This window comes from Capsicum annuum, chromosome 6, assembly GCF_002878395.1.
Source record: "Capsicum annuum cultivar UCD-10X-F1 chromosome 6, UCD10Xv1.1, whole genome shotgun sequence".
Lineage (NCBI taxonomy): Eukaryota > Viridiplantae > Streptophyta > Magnoliopsida > Solanales > Solanaceae > Capsicum > Capsicum annuum.
In genome coordinates this window covers 203,177,155-203,194,206 of record NC_061116.1, presented here as the reverse complement: position 1 = coordinate 203,194,206, position 17,052 = coordinate 203,177,155, and the positions used below count along the sequence as shown (strand labels likewise).

The following is a 17,052-nucleotide window of genomic DNA, read 5'->3' as shown; positions in this document are numbered from 1 at the left end:
CACTAATTTAGGTGTATTTTATTTTCTGGGTTATGAATTTTGTATAAAAATTGATGTATCTTTCGACGTTGTTAGTTACTTGGCATGTTGTATTATTCATTAATAAATACACATAGAAAAGTATAACATATGATTTTTGTAGACATCTGATTTTGTCCCTCTCCGATATCACTTTTACTTAATTTTACCTTATCCTATTGTGTACCCTCAACCATGTGATTATCCCTCCATAAAATGAAAAAAATAACAACCCCTAACAATTCTTATCTTATTTTTAATTTATCCTAACAAACTTTATTCTAATCACCTAATCCAAATGCCTACGCCACCTCACCCTAACCCACATACCACCCCACTCACATTTTATCCTCATAATAACAAAAATAGAAAATAGGGGGCCCACAGTAACAAACGAAAAAGGAATATATACACGCATAATCATCACAAAGGACCCACATCATCATAGCCATTCTCTTGTACACATACTCCTTCATTAATGAGAGCACAGGGTGGATTTTTTATTTTTTATTTTTTTGGGGGGGAGTGGTTGCCTCACTTCATCATCTGAAGGAACACTCCATTTCTTAGAATTGGTACGTAAAACACCACTCAACCTTACCACAAAATGCATGACCCTCACCTCAATTTTTCCATGGTTTCTTAGGAGGGGGTAGACGCACACAAAGAGTAACATACATACACGCACAAACCAGTGAAAGGAAGGGGCCGGATTTTCCATTTTTAGGGAGATATTGGAATAGAGAGGAAGAGAGATCGGAGAAGACAAATCGAGAGAGTGTTAGGTAGAGAAAAGAGATGTGAGGGAGATAGCAAAAAGGGGGAAGTAATCGAAAATGGGCAAACTCGGCCAGAAAACGTTGGGACTCGCCAGAATCCATCTTGAGTCATCATTTTTTTTGCCACCGCCTGAGCTCACAGGATCGCAGGCTACACAGATTTTGTTCTTATGTTGACTGGGTTTTGAGTTAATCTATTCTCGTGGTTCATTTTGGATATAGGATTTCGGGGTCTTCATGATTAAGTGGTCAATATTCGTGGATTGGAACTCTGTTCATCTCAATCCGTCCATCATTGTCAATATCGAAGTCGAAATTCAATTTGGAGATTCGTGTTGAGGTTCCGGTTTGAGGATTTTGATTTCGAATTTCTTTATTATCAACAAGGACATGTTTCATTGAGGTTCATTTCTTCTCCTGATCTTTACTTTATCTTTATTTTTTATTGATGTTGTGGGTGTGGGTGATTTATGTGTTGTGTGTTTACTTCGAATCTTCATTAGTTGTTTGTATTTGATGTTGTTTTCAGATTTTGAGACGTTATTGGATAATTGAAGAATGTGCTAATCATGTGGTTAAAAATAGATTTGGGGTGGAATCAAAAGTTGATAAAAGTTGTGTAGTTAAATTTTGGTCGGTTGTCGTTTTATTCAATTCGGGATATACATGAATGTGATCAAGCTCAGCTAGGTAAACATAGGTCGGGTAGGCGAATTTAGGGATTGTGGATTGATGGAATACTTGAGTTGTGTGATTGAATGGTTTTTGACTATATTGCTTTGGAATCACTTGTATCATTTGGTTGGGGAATGTCCCGAAGTACTTGTATTATTTTATCCGGGGAATGCCCCGGGGTATTTTTGTATCCGAAGGATGTTCGTGATGAAGGCCCAAGGCAGAGGGTAAAACGTCGGAGCATAGTTTAGTATAAGATTTATATTTTTTGGATTTTTTTACTTTGGACTGTATAATTCGACTGAACATTATATTTTGGATTATGATTTGGTTTATGCTTGTTTGCTTGATTGTTGCGTGTTATGTGGTTTATACATTCTTAGTGTTAGAATTAGCCAATACGCTCAACCAAGCGACCGTGGTCGAACCATAGGATTAAGGGGTATCTAACACCTTCCCCTCGGTCAACAAAATTTCTAAGCTAGAATCTCTATTCACGGATCGGTTAAAAGAGTCAAATCATTTTGAAAAGGATTTTTCAACGGTGACTTGGCACACCGGATTTATGTCAAGTGGTGACTCTGAGTTTTGAATGTAAAAATAATCTTGTTTTACAACAAATCGTCATTTTTGTCACTTACTAATAAAAACTCTTTCAAACCATAAAATGAATCTTTTTGGAGTTAAAAAAGGGGGTGTGACAATTTTCATAAAACTTCAGATAACAATTTTGTATCAACTGTGTAAGAAAAATTTTTCATTGAATTTGTTATTTCCTACAAAAAGAATTTAAAAAATCAAAAATGAAAATATGAAATTCACGTTGACTAACGTAAAAAAATATATGAAATCCACGTTGACAAACGTATAAAATTTGATTCACGAATAAAATTTATATTGTAAGAAAATAAGGAAAAAATAAATATTAGTGTATGAAAAAATTAAGAATAAAATGTGGATTTCAATAATCTGATCGAAGTGTATGCAATGAAAGAAATTTAAAGTAATTATTAATATCAATGAAAATAAAGTATGAAAGAACTAAGAAACGCATATGAGAGAAATTTATGAAAAGACAACATTATTAAATTTTTTGAAAGGATTACCTAATATAAAAAAATTATTTAAGAAAATGAAAGAAGGAGAAATTTAGGATTTCTTATAATCCTTTTACCGTATTTTTGTTTTTTTTTTTTTATTACTTTGTTAAGTGGAGGATTTGAGTAAAAAAAAAGTATAAAACAGTAAGGAGAAAATTAAGAATTTATTATCAATCCTTTATTTAAGAAAATAGATGAGGGAGAAAGATAAATTCAAATATTTAAGAGAGATTTTAACTGATATATATATATATATATATATATATATATGTATGTATGTATGTATATTTATGTATATATATATATATAATAGAATTTTTTTAAAATATTTTTTAAAAAACTGCTATAGCTTACAATTAAAAACTTAATTTAACAAATATAAAAAAAAATATAGCTACAGTTTACAATAAATAATTTAAAAAGTACATACAAAATTTTTTTTACATAAAATAATGATAAATTGACACAATGTAAGAATTTATGATCAAATTTGACATCAAATAATGATATTTAACATTTCTAGCCGAAATAAATAACCCATAAACTTTTTCTCTCTCTTTCTATGAATTGTTCTACAGTATATATGAATCAATTTCCTGTTTTTTTGGAAATCAAGTAATCTAAGAATCCAAAGGAAAAACACACTAGTTTTTCATTCCCCTATTAACGTGCATGCATGCGGTGCAGAAACAACAGTAGAAATGCGAAATGATGCCTCGAAAGGGATGCAACCCTTTGAGGAAATAACACACTGTTTTGAGAAAAGGTATGACTGTTTGGATGGTTGTGGTTGTTCGAAAAAGACACACTGTTTTGAATGGACAGTGCTAGGAATCAGGCAGAAATAAAGCAAACCACAAGTAGAAAGAAAATACGAACACATAGATTTACGTGAAAATCCTTGCGGAAAAAACCACGAGCAGAGGCAGAGGATGTTTCATTATAATGAAAGGAGAGGTGTACAATGTGGAGAATGAGTATTTTCTGTATACCCAAAACAACTCAGTAAATACACTTATATAATATGTGCATACAAAAAAGTCCTAGGCCCAAAAAACATAAAGGTCTACAGGCCAATCGGCCCGATCCCTATGCTACCACCACAGACCCCGTTGAAAATAACAAACAAGGATCGCACCGCGAAACTTTCTGGGCCGGATCAACAAAATTCGGGTCACAACTCTAACAATCTCCACCTTGACATGAATTCTAATTCAGAACTCAAATCCATTTCACTACAAACTCTCCATCTCTTCCACAAAAGCCCTTATGGGCACATCTTAACAACTAACACTAACCAAGTCCAAGCAATGCTCAAACTTGGCACTTGGTAGTGTCTTGTTCATCATATCAGCAGGATTATCATGAGTACTAATCTTGCTCACCACAATATCATCATAGGCAATAATTTTATGCACAAAATAATACCGAACATCAATGTGCTTTGTCCTCTCGTGAACATCTGATCTTTCATAAGGAAGATAGCACTCTGACTGTTGCAAAAGACCGTAGTAATCTATAAGTATTTTTCAAGTTCTCCAAACACACCTTTCAACCAAATAGCTTCCTTGAAAGCCTCTGTAATAGCCATATACTTTACTTCAATAGTTGACAAAGCAACCATAGTCTGTAAGGTAGCTTTCCAACTAATAGCATAACAACCAACGGTGAAAACATAGACTGTAAGGGATCTCTTTTTATCATGATCTCCTATAAAATCAAAATCAACATACCCAATTACTCCATCTCTATTTCGCCCAAAATGCAAACAAACATCAGTAGATCCATGCAAGTATCTGAAAATCCACTGAACTACTTTCCAATGTTCTTTTCTAGGATTTTCCATATATCTGCTAACTGCACTGACGACATAAGATAAATTTGATTGTGAACACACCATCACATACATAAGAGACCCGACAACACTAGAGTATGGAACTCGAGACGTATAGTCACACTCATTATCTATTTTTGGAGATAAAGTGACCAAGAGTTTGAAGTGAGCTGTCAATAGAGTACTTACAGGTTTGGCATTTTGCATATTGAACTTGTGAAACACTTTTTCAATTTATCCTTTCTAACTCCAGTATAACTTACAATTCTTTCCATCCCTCAGAATCTCCATTCCAAGAATCTTCTTTGCTGTACTTAGATTCTTCATATCAAACTCCTTACTGAGCTGGGTTTTAACTTTTATTATCTCTCTTATATCCTTTGCTACAATCAACATATCATCAACATACAAGAGAAGAGAGTAATCCACAGATATTCTATAGTCTGTGAGATAATAGTGTAGGAGTAATATTGTAGTATGTTTTGAGAAATAAAAGTGTGTTGTTTCATTTATAAAGAGTATTAGTCTTTTGACACTGTCAAGTTGTAATCACTATTATTGTATTCGTCCATTGAGTATTTTATTCACCCTGTTATAATATTTGGTGTCGTTGTTACTCTCTTGTTATTGCTATTTTGTGTGGATATTATCTTGGGTGGGAATATTTATTTTCCCAACACTAAGAATGTGGAGGTGGACTGGAATAGATTATTTATGCACATACTAGGATGGAAGCACTATGGTTTTGTTCATATTAAAGAGGAACTTGTTTCTAGTAAATCTGGATCAGGGGATGTGTTCTGAAATGAACCATGGCATATGGTATACAGAGTTTGTAATGATGGCAATAATATTGCTTGGTTTGATACTTGCTTTAGTTGGAGGAGTGACGACGAGAGAGGACTTTGACCAAAAAGATTAATTTGAAGTTTCGAAGGGTTTTCATTATTAAGTGACAAAATAGAGATTTGTTTCGAAAAGGAATTTTTATATTTAAAACTCAGAGTCGCCACTTGGCATAATACAGTGTGACAAGTCACCTTTGGAAATCCTTTTCAAAACTGTTTTGACTCTAGCTGATCTGCGAACAGAGATTTCGGTTAAGGAATTCTGTTGACCGAGGGAAAAGTGTTAGGCACCCCTCGATCCAGTGGTTCGACCACAGTTGCTTGGTGGAGCGTATCGGCTAATTTTACATTATGAATATATAAACCACACAAAATCACACAAAACAAACAAACAAAACAAATCCAAAATTATAGTGTCCAGTCCGATTAGTACAATCCCAAATAAGAAAAATGTGAAAATATTAGCCTCTTTTATTCTATGCTAATTCTAAACTACACTCCCTTGCTTTCTCTACTCAACGTTTCGGGAATTGATCGTGTGTTGTCTTCAAGTACATGGTACTTCAGGGCATTCCCCGGATAAATCAATACAAATCCCTCGGGGCATCCCCCGACCAAATGAATACAATAGATCCCAATGCATAAATCAAAACCATTCCACAAATATTTCATCATTCAACAATCACAAATCCTAAGTTTTGCATACCCCCTATCGCTTGCCTATACTTACGACGGCCTATCTTATGCTACTAATATGTTCTACATAATGAATCAAAATTAATCCAAATTCAATGACATCCCTATCCATTTCATGTCAAACAATCGATTCAAATTACTTTATTATTCTTCGATTCCCATCCCCAAATTTATACATGACAGTTTAAATATAAGAACAACTATCCATCCATATCATCATCGATTTCATGCTTACAACTACTTATTTAGGTAAAACAACACCAATTATCAACAAAATTGTTTAGTCAACAAAGAAAGCACTATCATAACATCCATGCACCAAATATCATAAACAAGGAAGTCAAAAGAGTAAAGATTAGAAATAGACCTTCAAAGAACAAATTTCAGTGAGAATAATGTTGAAGAAGGCTCGGACTTAGAATCACGAATAAAATACCATGACAACGAACTAAAATCCAACTCGGTGTTTGAGAAATTACAACCCGCAACAGATCACGATGAACAGACTGACCCAAACTAAATGTAGTACCCACATTGACTGATTTCAAAATTGATTTGTATAAAAATGGGTGACACTTCTGTTGTTCGCCTGGATGTCGTAAATCAATCCGGACCAAATTCAAAACTAGCAATACAAACTCAATATGAATTCCTAAATTGATAATTTTGAAAAAAATTGCAAATCCAAAACCAAAACTAATTTGACCCAGAATAGGAATAGTGAAAACAAACCACGCATGAACCCATTTCTGATCCGGCAAAAACAGATCACCCCCTCTCAAAATTTGGCGAGCTGATCAGGTTTCCCCTCACTTTTTTTTCTTCTCAGTTTCTTATCTCCGACCTCCCTCTATCACACATGATTCACTCTTGGTCCCAACTATTTTTTGTTCTCAATAGTTGTGTGCATGGATGACAGTATGGATTTCACTTCTGTGAGGGTCCTTTTTCGGTGACAGTGGTGTGTATGTGTGATAGTGTGTGTAGTTCTCTTAGGACCAAGAAAAAGGAAAAAGAAATAGAGTATGTATGTGATGGGTGAGGTCCTCCGTAAGAATGAGTTTTGTTGTGATGGTGGAGAAGAAAAGAAAATTCTCCACTATGTGTTGTGCGTCTATAGTGAAGAAGCCATTGAGATTATTCTGTGTGGGTGTTGGGAAAGTGAAATTTTTTTGAAGTGTTCTTTTGTACCCATGGTCAATTGAGAGTGGTGAGTATATGGGTCAATGTGTATGTGCGAATTATGCCCCCCTCTAATTCTTCTCCCTCAATTAGGTATTTTTTTAAGTATATAACAATGGAAAAGATCCCTATGAGTTGTATCCCCCAATTCCCATGGGGCCCCCTTTCTTTTTGGTTGTATGTATAATTTGTTATGGACAAAGAAGGAAAAAATGTGAGATGGAAATAGGTGGGGTCACGTGGGTAGGTAGGGTAGGGGTAGGGTGTGAATGAGGTGTAAAAATTAGTTAGGATAAGGGAATATTTTGGGATTCGTGATTTAATTTGTTAGGATTTGTTTTCTTGTGGGGAAAGTATAGAATGGGTGAGGGTACAATAAAGTGAGGTAAAAATGAATAAAATTAGACTTAGGAGGGACAAAATTAGGTTTCTACAGCATACCCCCTTTGAATGTAAACATGAAGTATTTTCATACAAAGAAATAGACAATGAGACAAAATTTTATCCCGATTATTATTCAACAAGAATGAAACAGAAGGAAGGAGGGAAACCAAGTCTTGACTTTGGACATCATACTCATCCCTAATTATGAGTGAATCAAGTCACAGATATCTCAAAGTATTAGAAGGAGAGGGATATCCAAAGTTGGAGAGTCGAATGAGGTTCCATTGAGGTTTCGGTCTGCGGCTCTGTCATTACATCAAAAATGAAAATTATGAGTTAAAACGTAAATAAAATTACAAAAATCCTATCTATGCGGCTTCTATTGGACTCTTGACTTGAGTTTCATCACCCTATTTTTCAGGCGGGCTCCTAACTTGTAATTTCTTGAACTTGTTTCCTGACTTTCAATTTCTTCACCTTGTTCTCCAGGTGGGCTCCTGACTTGTTATTTTTTAATTTGTTGACTTTCAATTTCTTCACCTTGTTGTTTGACTTTCCTTTTATTCGCCCTGTGCTTCGGGCAGGCTCCAATGTTGCTTGAATTATCAAACTAAGGAAGTGCCTCTCCTTACAGATGTTTCTTGAATTATCGAAATAAGGAAGTGCATCTCCTTACCAATGCCATTTAAATTACCAAAACAAGGAAGTGTGTCTCCTAACCATTGCTGCTTGAATTACCTAAATAAGAAACTGTGTCTTCTTATAAATGTTGCTAGAAATACCCAAATAGGAAAGTGTGTATCCTTACCAATGCCTCTTAAATTACCAAAATAAGGAAGTGCTTCTCCTTACCAATGCCGCTTAAATTACCAAAACAAGGAAGTGTGTCTCCTTACCAATGCTGTTTGAATTACCTAAACAAGGAAGTGCATCTCCTTACAAATGTTGCTTTAATTGTCCAAAAAAGGAAGTGCATTTACTTATAAATGTTGCTTGAATTGACCAAACAAGGAAATGCATCCCTTTACAAATACTGCTTGAATTACCAAACAAGGAAGTACATCTCCTTACAAAAATCACTTGAATTACCAAACAAGAAAGTGTGTCTCCTTACAAATGTTGCTTGAATTGCCCAAACAAGGAACTGCATCTCCTCGAGATATTGGATTATGAGATTCACAGTGGTTTTTGATTACCAGACCTGTGCAACAACATTGCCTCTTGCATTTGTATAAATGAGAATATTACAACCTCTGATGTCTAGGCTTTGAAATTCTTGATCTGAATGTAACATGTGTTCCTGTTTCATACAAAGAAAACTTGTGAGTTTAAAAATATGGTGGCTGGTTTGTGGATTTAGCTTTTGTGGAAATCGCTCTTTCCCCCATCACATTTAACCTTGCTTCAAACCATTAGCATATTTTATCGACTTGCTGCATCATTGACCAAACTCAGATTATCAAGAGTGACTCTGAAACAAGCACAGTATCTCTGCTTTGCCGTGCTTCTCAGATAAACCCTTTGAACCTTGGTATTTCTATCTATTGCCATACTTGTCAGTTGACAAAAATTTTTGTATGTCTTATTTCAGCTCAAAATCATGTCTCTTTCATGGGTTGGCCTTTTTTTTTCTTTGCGCAATTGAAGAAGCTGGTAGCCAATTTTGAAATCTTTTCTCACTTGTTTTGATATGGACTTGACTCAAAGGCAAGACAAAAATGATGATGACTTTTATTTGGAAACTGGCTTAAGAAAACAAAATAAAAACAAAAGAAGAAAGAAAAAATAATGAATGTCCCCATTTGAAACAAAGAAATGAAAAATTATCTAGAAATAACAGTCAACTCTAATGATTATGCCATGCATTTTGGATTAAGCTGCCTGATCTTTCCATCAAAACTTTCTACCAATTGTTGTTGAGTTATTTACCATGAAACTGAGTTGTTTCTTTAGGTCAATTTCCTTTAAGACCTCATTCGGCTAGTGAGACCTTGAAGGGTTTTTACCAACTAGCCTTTATCATTCTCTTTTTATTAGTTCACCATTGTCTTATGGTGTTTGTGAGGGTTTTTGACCAATGAGACTCTTATTTACATTTTTCCCAACTCACAGTCATCTTACAGTTTTCACCGACAAGACTCTCTTATTTTTATCTATCTCTACTTACCATCGCCTTATGGTGCCTGTGAGGGTTTTCACCAATAAGGTTCTCATTTTTATTTATCTCCTGATTTCTTATGCTGAGGAAGACAAGTCGTTCCCAAAATGCGTCATCATATCCCTTGCATGCTTAGCCTTAACATTCTCAAAGATTGATCTGAAGGTCTTTCTTTGGTTGTACCTTGGATTTTGGATAGGGTTAGAAAGAAAAGATGACATGAGGCTCAAATGACACTTGAAGTGGAGTAGGACTTACAACTTTTGGAATCGACTCAAAAAATAAGGATTAACCTATGCCCCAGTTTCTTTGGCTAGGTGACTCTAAACTATTTATTTGGTTACACTGAGCTCAGAGTAGGGCAGCCTACGTGTCTCACCCTCGAAAGAGGAGAATTAGGTCATGCGTAGTTCTGGCGGCTTGTTTTGCTTGATTCTAATTTCTTTTTTTATTTTGACTTTTTTTTTCTTTGTGATTTTCCTGACTTTATTTTTCTTGACACTCTTTTTTTTTGACACATTTTTTCTCTCTTCTTTTTTTTTTTAAAACTTTCTGACTCTATTCTTTTGCTCGACACTTTTATTTTGAGTTTTCCTGACTCTATCTTGATTCCAAAAGAAGGGTATGAAATAAAATAGGACTAAAGCTCAAATGGGGTAAACAAAGGATGGCATGATGTTTGGATAGAAGAATGAAATGCCTTCCTCATATCAATCCTTAAAAAATACAAGTACATATCATGCAATATGGAAGTGAAAGATGAAAGATCATTTGTGACATCTTTTGCAGCATTAACTTTGACTAAGTCTGTGCATCACTACTTCTTCCGCAAACTCCACCTTTGTTGTACTTTCCTCTCATCGAATGACTCATGCTTTCGTGGAGCTGATTTTTCTGTACCTCGGGATCACACAACCGCTATTTGACCTAATTGAGCAATGTTTTTAAATTGATGAACAAATTATTCTTGTGATTCTCAAAATAATTTCCTTAATTTTCAAAGAAGGCTTGAACTTGTCATCAAATGTCTCAGCACTCTACCTATTTTCTCAGATGCTCTCTTTTTCCAAATTTAACCCTCTGATTCAATGTTTCATGGTTAAGCTGGATTTTAAGATCCGGCTGAAAATTCCCCAGGCATGTCATAACACTAGAATAAACATAAAATATGATTTGTAAAGAAAACAAACACATATTTAAAACACAAAGGGAAAGGGACACTTCATTTAGTTGAAATAAAAGATAGAAAGGTTTGAACATAAAAGACACAGGGACAAACAATGATAGATCCCGAACTACAACCTTAAAATAACTAAAAAAAATAGAATAGAAAACAAAACAAACTATGAGACCTCTTCCTAGTAGGGAGAGGGGTGACTTCTCAATTGCTCAGCCTGACATCTTAGCCACTGGTTTGTATATCAGCATGACTATAGCTTTCCTCACTGTCAATGGTCTGCACCATAATTGATTTATCTTGAATCATCTTTTCTATTGCGCTTTTCAAAGAACGAGAATCTTCAATACTCTAACCCTGAACATCAAAAAGATATGCACTTCGTACATTAGCATCGAAATTTCTTGAATGTAGGTCAGGAGTATACATAAGGAGAGGAGTAATTATGCCCTACTATAACAATCTCTAGAATAAACTTATATACGACTCTCCGATTGGTGTGAAACTATCCCTCAACTTCTGTCTTATTTCATCGTTTGGCTTAAATTGAAAACCAGGCCTAGAAGGGCTACGGTATGTATGTGGAGTTAGAAGATGACTCGACAGAGTTGGTACGCACCAGTGTTGGTAAGATAGAGGTTGAACATATGGTTACATATTATACACTTGATATGGAGGTGGGGGAATGAAATATAATGGATTTTGGGAAAGATTTTGTGGAGCTTGGGCATAAACTTGGGTCTGAGCCTATGGGTAACGATGGTATGGTCCTCTTACCCGTGCCTGTTGTTTAACTACAATGGCAGATGCATCTTTCTCATACTTCTTCCCTCCGACACTTCCCGAACCTTTTTGAATTGCTTGAGCAGTTGCTTTTAATATTGCAAAACTCACACTGCGGCCGGGCTTAATTCTATCCTCTATCATCTTTTCCATTTTGAGGACCTCAATAAATGTCTTGCCTATTGCAGGTAACAAGTGTTGATAATATGTTTCATCCTGTGCTTGAATAAATACCTCTACTATCTTACTTTCTTTCATTAACGGTTTCACCCTAGCAGTTTGTTCATGCCATCTAATCACATACTCTCTCAAAGTCTCAGTATTCTTTTTCTTCATGTTAGTTAGGAATTTCTCATCAGTAATCAACTCCACATTGTATTGGAATTGTTACACAAATTCATTAGCTAGGTCATCCCAACTAATCCACTTGTCGATGTCTTGGTCAACAAACTATTCTGATGTTAGGCCTGAACGACTCTCACCGAAATATGCCATGAGTAATTATTCCTTCCCCCCAACACCCCTTATTTGGTTGCAATAACGTCTCAAATGTGCTACAGGATCACCATGTCTATCATACTTCTCAAACTTTAGCATTTTAAAACTAAAAGGAAGATGAACTCCTGGAAACATACACAGATCTTTATATGAGACACTTTTGTACCCCCCAAGTCCCTGGAGGTCTTTCATAGCCAGTTCCAAACTTCTCAATTTTCTGGTCATTTCTTTTTGTTCTTCTGTTATAACAGGCTTCTCAGTGTTAATAGGAAATTCAAGCGGGTGATCATAGCCATAAGGATTAGTCGACTTAGATGTTGGCTCAATACCATGATGTTAATCAGAAAAAATATTCAATACCGGCTCTCTTTCAGAGTTGGGAGGTACAACTTGTGGATAAACCTCAAAAGTAGGAGCTTTGGGTTGGGGTGGTGTTGCAAAAACATGAACAGTGGGTAGAGCCGAGCATGTGGTAGCTTTTTGTTGAGGAGTGAGGAAATGAATATTGGAAGTGTTTGGATAGTGTTGCCCTAGAGCAGGTCCTGATGGATGTCGTAGTGTGTCAACAAAAATAGGAAACTGTATATGTGACACTGGAGGCAAGCTACAAAGATATTCCAGATTCTTAGCGGGAATGGAGGAGGTGGCAACCCATTAGCCCAAGCTCGATGCATTTCTATCATTTGTTTCCTTAGTTTTCGAATCTCTTCATTAGCTCCTAAATTCTCATTTCCCAAAATCCCTATCTGATCAGTGACAACAAACTCGATATCCTTGTAAGCCATAACTTTCTTTGTGACTTGATGCAATATGGAGGACCAGTCAAAATGCCACAAACCAACCACCTTAAACTAACTGAACAAGAGATAGCAAATGCTTTCGAATTCAACATTTTTTTTCAAAGCCTTTATTATAAAAGGTCACCAAACCCAAGAGGGGCGCCTACGTATCTCACCCCCGAAAGAGGAGAATCAGGTGTGCGTAGTTCGTGAAGTCTTGCCAAAATGGCCAATTAATTCTTTTTCCTTTCTTTTTTTTCTTCAAAAACTTCAAAAATAACAAATTGTCAAAAGAATTGATGAAAATCTGTTTGCATTTTTCAGGTTTAAACTCCTTATACAAAACGAAACCTATGATTAACAAAGAAAAATCTTTTTGTGTTTTCAATTTTTGAATTTCATATGAAAATGAGACTTGAAGCTATTAACAAAAAATCTTTTTAGTGATTTTCTTTTAAAGATGTATAGGAAACACCTACTTTAAAGGAAAAGCGAAGAATTTTTTTTTTTTGGATTTTTCAAATAAGATCCCCAAACCCACAATAGGATGCCTACGTATCTCACTCCCGAGAGAGGAGAATCATGGGTGTGTAGTTCGTCCAGATTGGACAATTAAGGATTAAATGACAAACTAAACCCTGAATTGAGAAACACAACTAAAGACATACAAATAAAATCTTTTTGGATTTTTAATTAGAAACTAACACCAACAACTATGAAAGAAAAAAAATCTTTTTGATATTTTCGTTATATAAAAATGTACAAAGCTCTTATTGAAAGGAAAAAATATTTTTGGAGTTTTCGAATTGTGAATACTTACTAAAGAAATAAAAGGAAAATCTTTTTAACGTTTTTGGTTTTTTGGGAAATAAGTGCAAAAAGTAAAAAAACATTTTTTTTAATTGTGAAAAACAAAAGTCATAAAGACCCGTAAAAACTACTAAATCTTTTTTTTTTTTCACTCTTTTTTTTCCTTCCTTTTTTTCAAAAATTTCTTGCCTACACACTTTGCTTCTAACTCATACTTTTTCCCAAATAAGTCAGTCAAATTACCATGTTACCCTCAAAGATGTAACATTTATCACGTAGGGATGCTTTTAGAGGTGAATCTCGTACAAAGGGCCACATGGGTCCCGCTAGGTCTCAATATGATGCAAATAAACATTACCTAAAGGCTGACCTTTGCTGGGGTCTACTAACAAGGCTGTTCAGGGGAACGTATAGTCAATAGTGGATTACTTTAGTTGTCCACCTACTCCATACAACCCAACGGCTCCTTCTCCTAAAATAAGAGTGACTCAACTATAGGTCGTGTACATAGGTGTACTACAAACTTGTTGTAGAAAGAAAGACTCGGGTTATGCACATGATGTCATATATAAAGTGGTAGAACAAAGTAAAAACTGTAAACAAATAGCACGTAGGAAATCAACAATGATAAACAATGACAAAAAACAACACAAACAAAATGTCTATACACCCATAGTGCCAAGCTAAGACGATACAAAATCCAAAATAAGCTCGAATTCTCAAAATTATCTAGCAGAGTCGCCAGAGCAGTCACACCCCTTTTTTCACCAAAAAGATTAATTTAAAGTTTCGAAGGGTTTTCATTATTAAGTGACAAAAAGGAGATTTATTTCGAAAAGGACTTTTTATATTTAAAACTCAGAGTTTCCACTTGACATAATCCGGTGTGCCAAGTCACCTTTGGAAATCCTTTTCAAACGGGTTTGACTCTATAACTGATCTGCGAACAAATATTTTGGTTAAGGAATTCTGTTGACCGAGGGAAAGGTGTTAGGCACTCCTCGATCTCGTGGTTCAACCATGGTTGCTTGGTGGAGCGTATCGGCTAATTTGACATTATGAATATATAAACCACACAAAATCACACAAAATAATCAATCAAACAAACAAACAAAACAAATCCAAAATTATAGTGTCTAGTCTGATTGTTACAATCTCAAAATAGAAAAATGCAAAAATATAAGCCTATTCTATTCTATGATAATTCTAAACTACACTCCCTTGCTTTCTCCACCCGATGTTCCGAGCCTTGATCGTGCAACATCTTCAAGTACATGGTACTTTGGGGCATTCTCTAGATAAATAGATACAAATTTCTCGGGGCATACCCCGACCAAATGAATACAACAGATCCCAATGCATAAATCAAAACCATTCCACAAACATTTCATCATTCAACAATCACAAATCCTAAGTTTTGCATACCCCCTATCGCTTGCCTATCCTTACGATGGACTATCTTATCCTACTATTATGTTTAACATAATGAATCAAAATTAATCCAAATTCAATGACATCCCTATCCATTTCATGCCAAAAAACCGATTCAAATTACTTCATTAATCTTTGATTCCCATCCCCAAATTTATACATGACAGTTTAAACATAAGAATAATTACCCATCCATATCATCATCGATTTCATGCTTACGACTACTTATTTAGGTAAAACAGCATCAATTATCAATAAAATTGTTCAGTCAACAAACAAATCACTACCAAAACATCCACGCACCAAATATCATAAATAAGGAAGTTAAAAGTGTAAAGATTAGAAATGGACCTTCAAAGAATGGATTTCATTGAGAATAATGTTTAAGAAGGCCCAGACTTAGAATCCAAAATGGAATACCTCGACAATGAACTAAAATCAAACTCAGTATTTGAGAAATTAAAACCCGCAATAGACCACGACGAACAAACTGACCCAAACCAAATGCAGTACCCACATTGACTGATTTCAAAATCAATTTAGATAAAAATGGGTGACACTGCTATTTTTTGCCTGGACGTCGTAAATTGATCTGGAACAAATTCCAAACCAACAAGACAAACTCAATACGAAATCCTAAATCAATAATTTTGAACAAAATTGTGAATCCAAAATGAAAACTAGTTTGACCCAGAATAGGAATTGCAAAAACAAACCACGAACGAACCCATTTCTGATCCGGCGAAAATAGACCACCCCCTTCCAAAATCCGGTGAGCTGATCGGGTTTCCCCATACTTTTTTTTGTTTTCTTCTTAGTTTTTGATCTCTGATCTCCCTCTCTCACACATGATTCACTCTTGTTCCCGACTATTTTTTGTTCTCAATAGTTGGGTGCATGGATGGCAGTGCGGATTTCACTTCGGCGAGGGTCCTTTTTCGGTGACAGTGGTGTGTATATGTGATAGTGTGTGTAGTTCTCTTGGAACTAAGAAAAAGAAAAAAGAAATGAAGTATGTATGTGATGGGTGAGGTCCTCCGTGAGAATGAGTGTTGCTGTGATGGTAGAGAAGAAAAGAAAATTCTCACCTGTGTGTTATGCGCCTATGGTGAAGAATCCATTAAGATTATTCTATGTGGATGTTGAGAAAGTGAGGAATTTTTTAAGTGTTCTTCTGTGCCCATGGTCAATTGAGAGTGGTGAGTATATGGGTCTATGTGTATGTGCAAATTGTGCCACCCTCTAATTCTCCTCCCTCAATTTGGTATATTTTTTAAGTATATAAAAAAGGAAAAGATCCCAATGAGTAGTATCCCCCAATTCTCGTGAGCCCCCCTTCCTTCTTTGTTGTATGTCTAATTTGTTATGGACAAAGAAGGAAAAAATGTGAGATGGAAATGGGTGGGGTCACATAGGTAGGTAGGGTAGGGGTAGGGTGTGAATGAGGTGTAAAAATTAGTTAGAATAAGGGAATATTTTGGGATTGGTGATTTAATTTGTTAGGATTTGTTGTATTTGTTTTATTATGGGGAAAGTATAGAATGGGTGAGGGTACAATAATGTGAGGTAAAAATAAATAAAATTGAACTTGGGAGGGACAAAATTAGGTGTCTACAGCATATACAGAGGCAAACGAAGATACCGTAGCATGATTTTATACACAAATGATCAAACAATGACATGATAAGCACCAGAGAAAAGTTCTTATGAACATGTTTTCTAACACGTTAAAGCATCCAATGAGTAAATAGATAATTAAATTTCATCGTTTTAGGTACTTATAGGTGAGCAGCAATAAGAAATAATAGAAATAATAAAGATGAAAACTTGTGAGAATATGATGCGGGGATCCCACTAAGCCTCCCAAAAAACCAAAGAAGAATATTTAATTGCTTTTGCA

The 17,052-nt window shown here is 35.2% G+C and overlaps 1 long non-coding RNA gene across 1 annotated transcript; it reads left to right on the top strand.

Annotated features, from left to right (window-relative positions):
- Window positions 1–400: 400 nt before the first annotated feature.
- On the top strand, window positions 401–1,822 carry LOC107874809. Its single transcript, XR_001675601.2, has 2 exons — window positions 401–1,200; window positions 1,327–1,822. It is a non-coding gene; the product is annotated as an uncharacterized LOC107874809 (long non-coding RNA).
- Window positions 1,823–17,052: the final 15,230 nt, after the last annotated feature.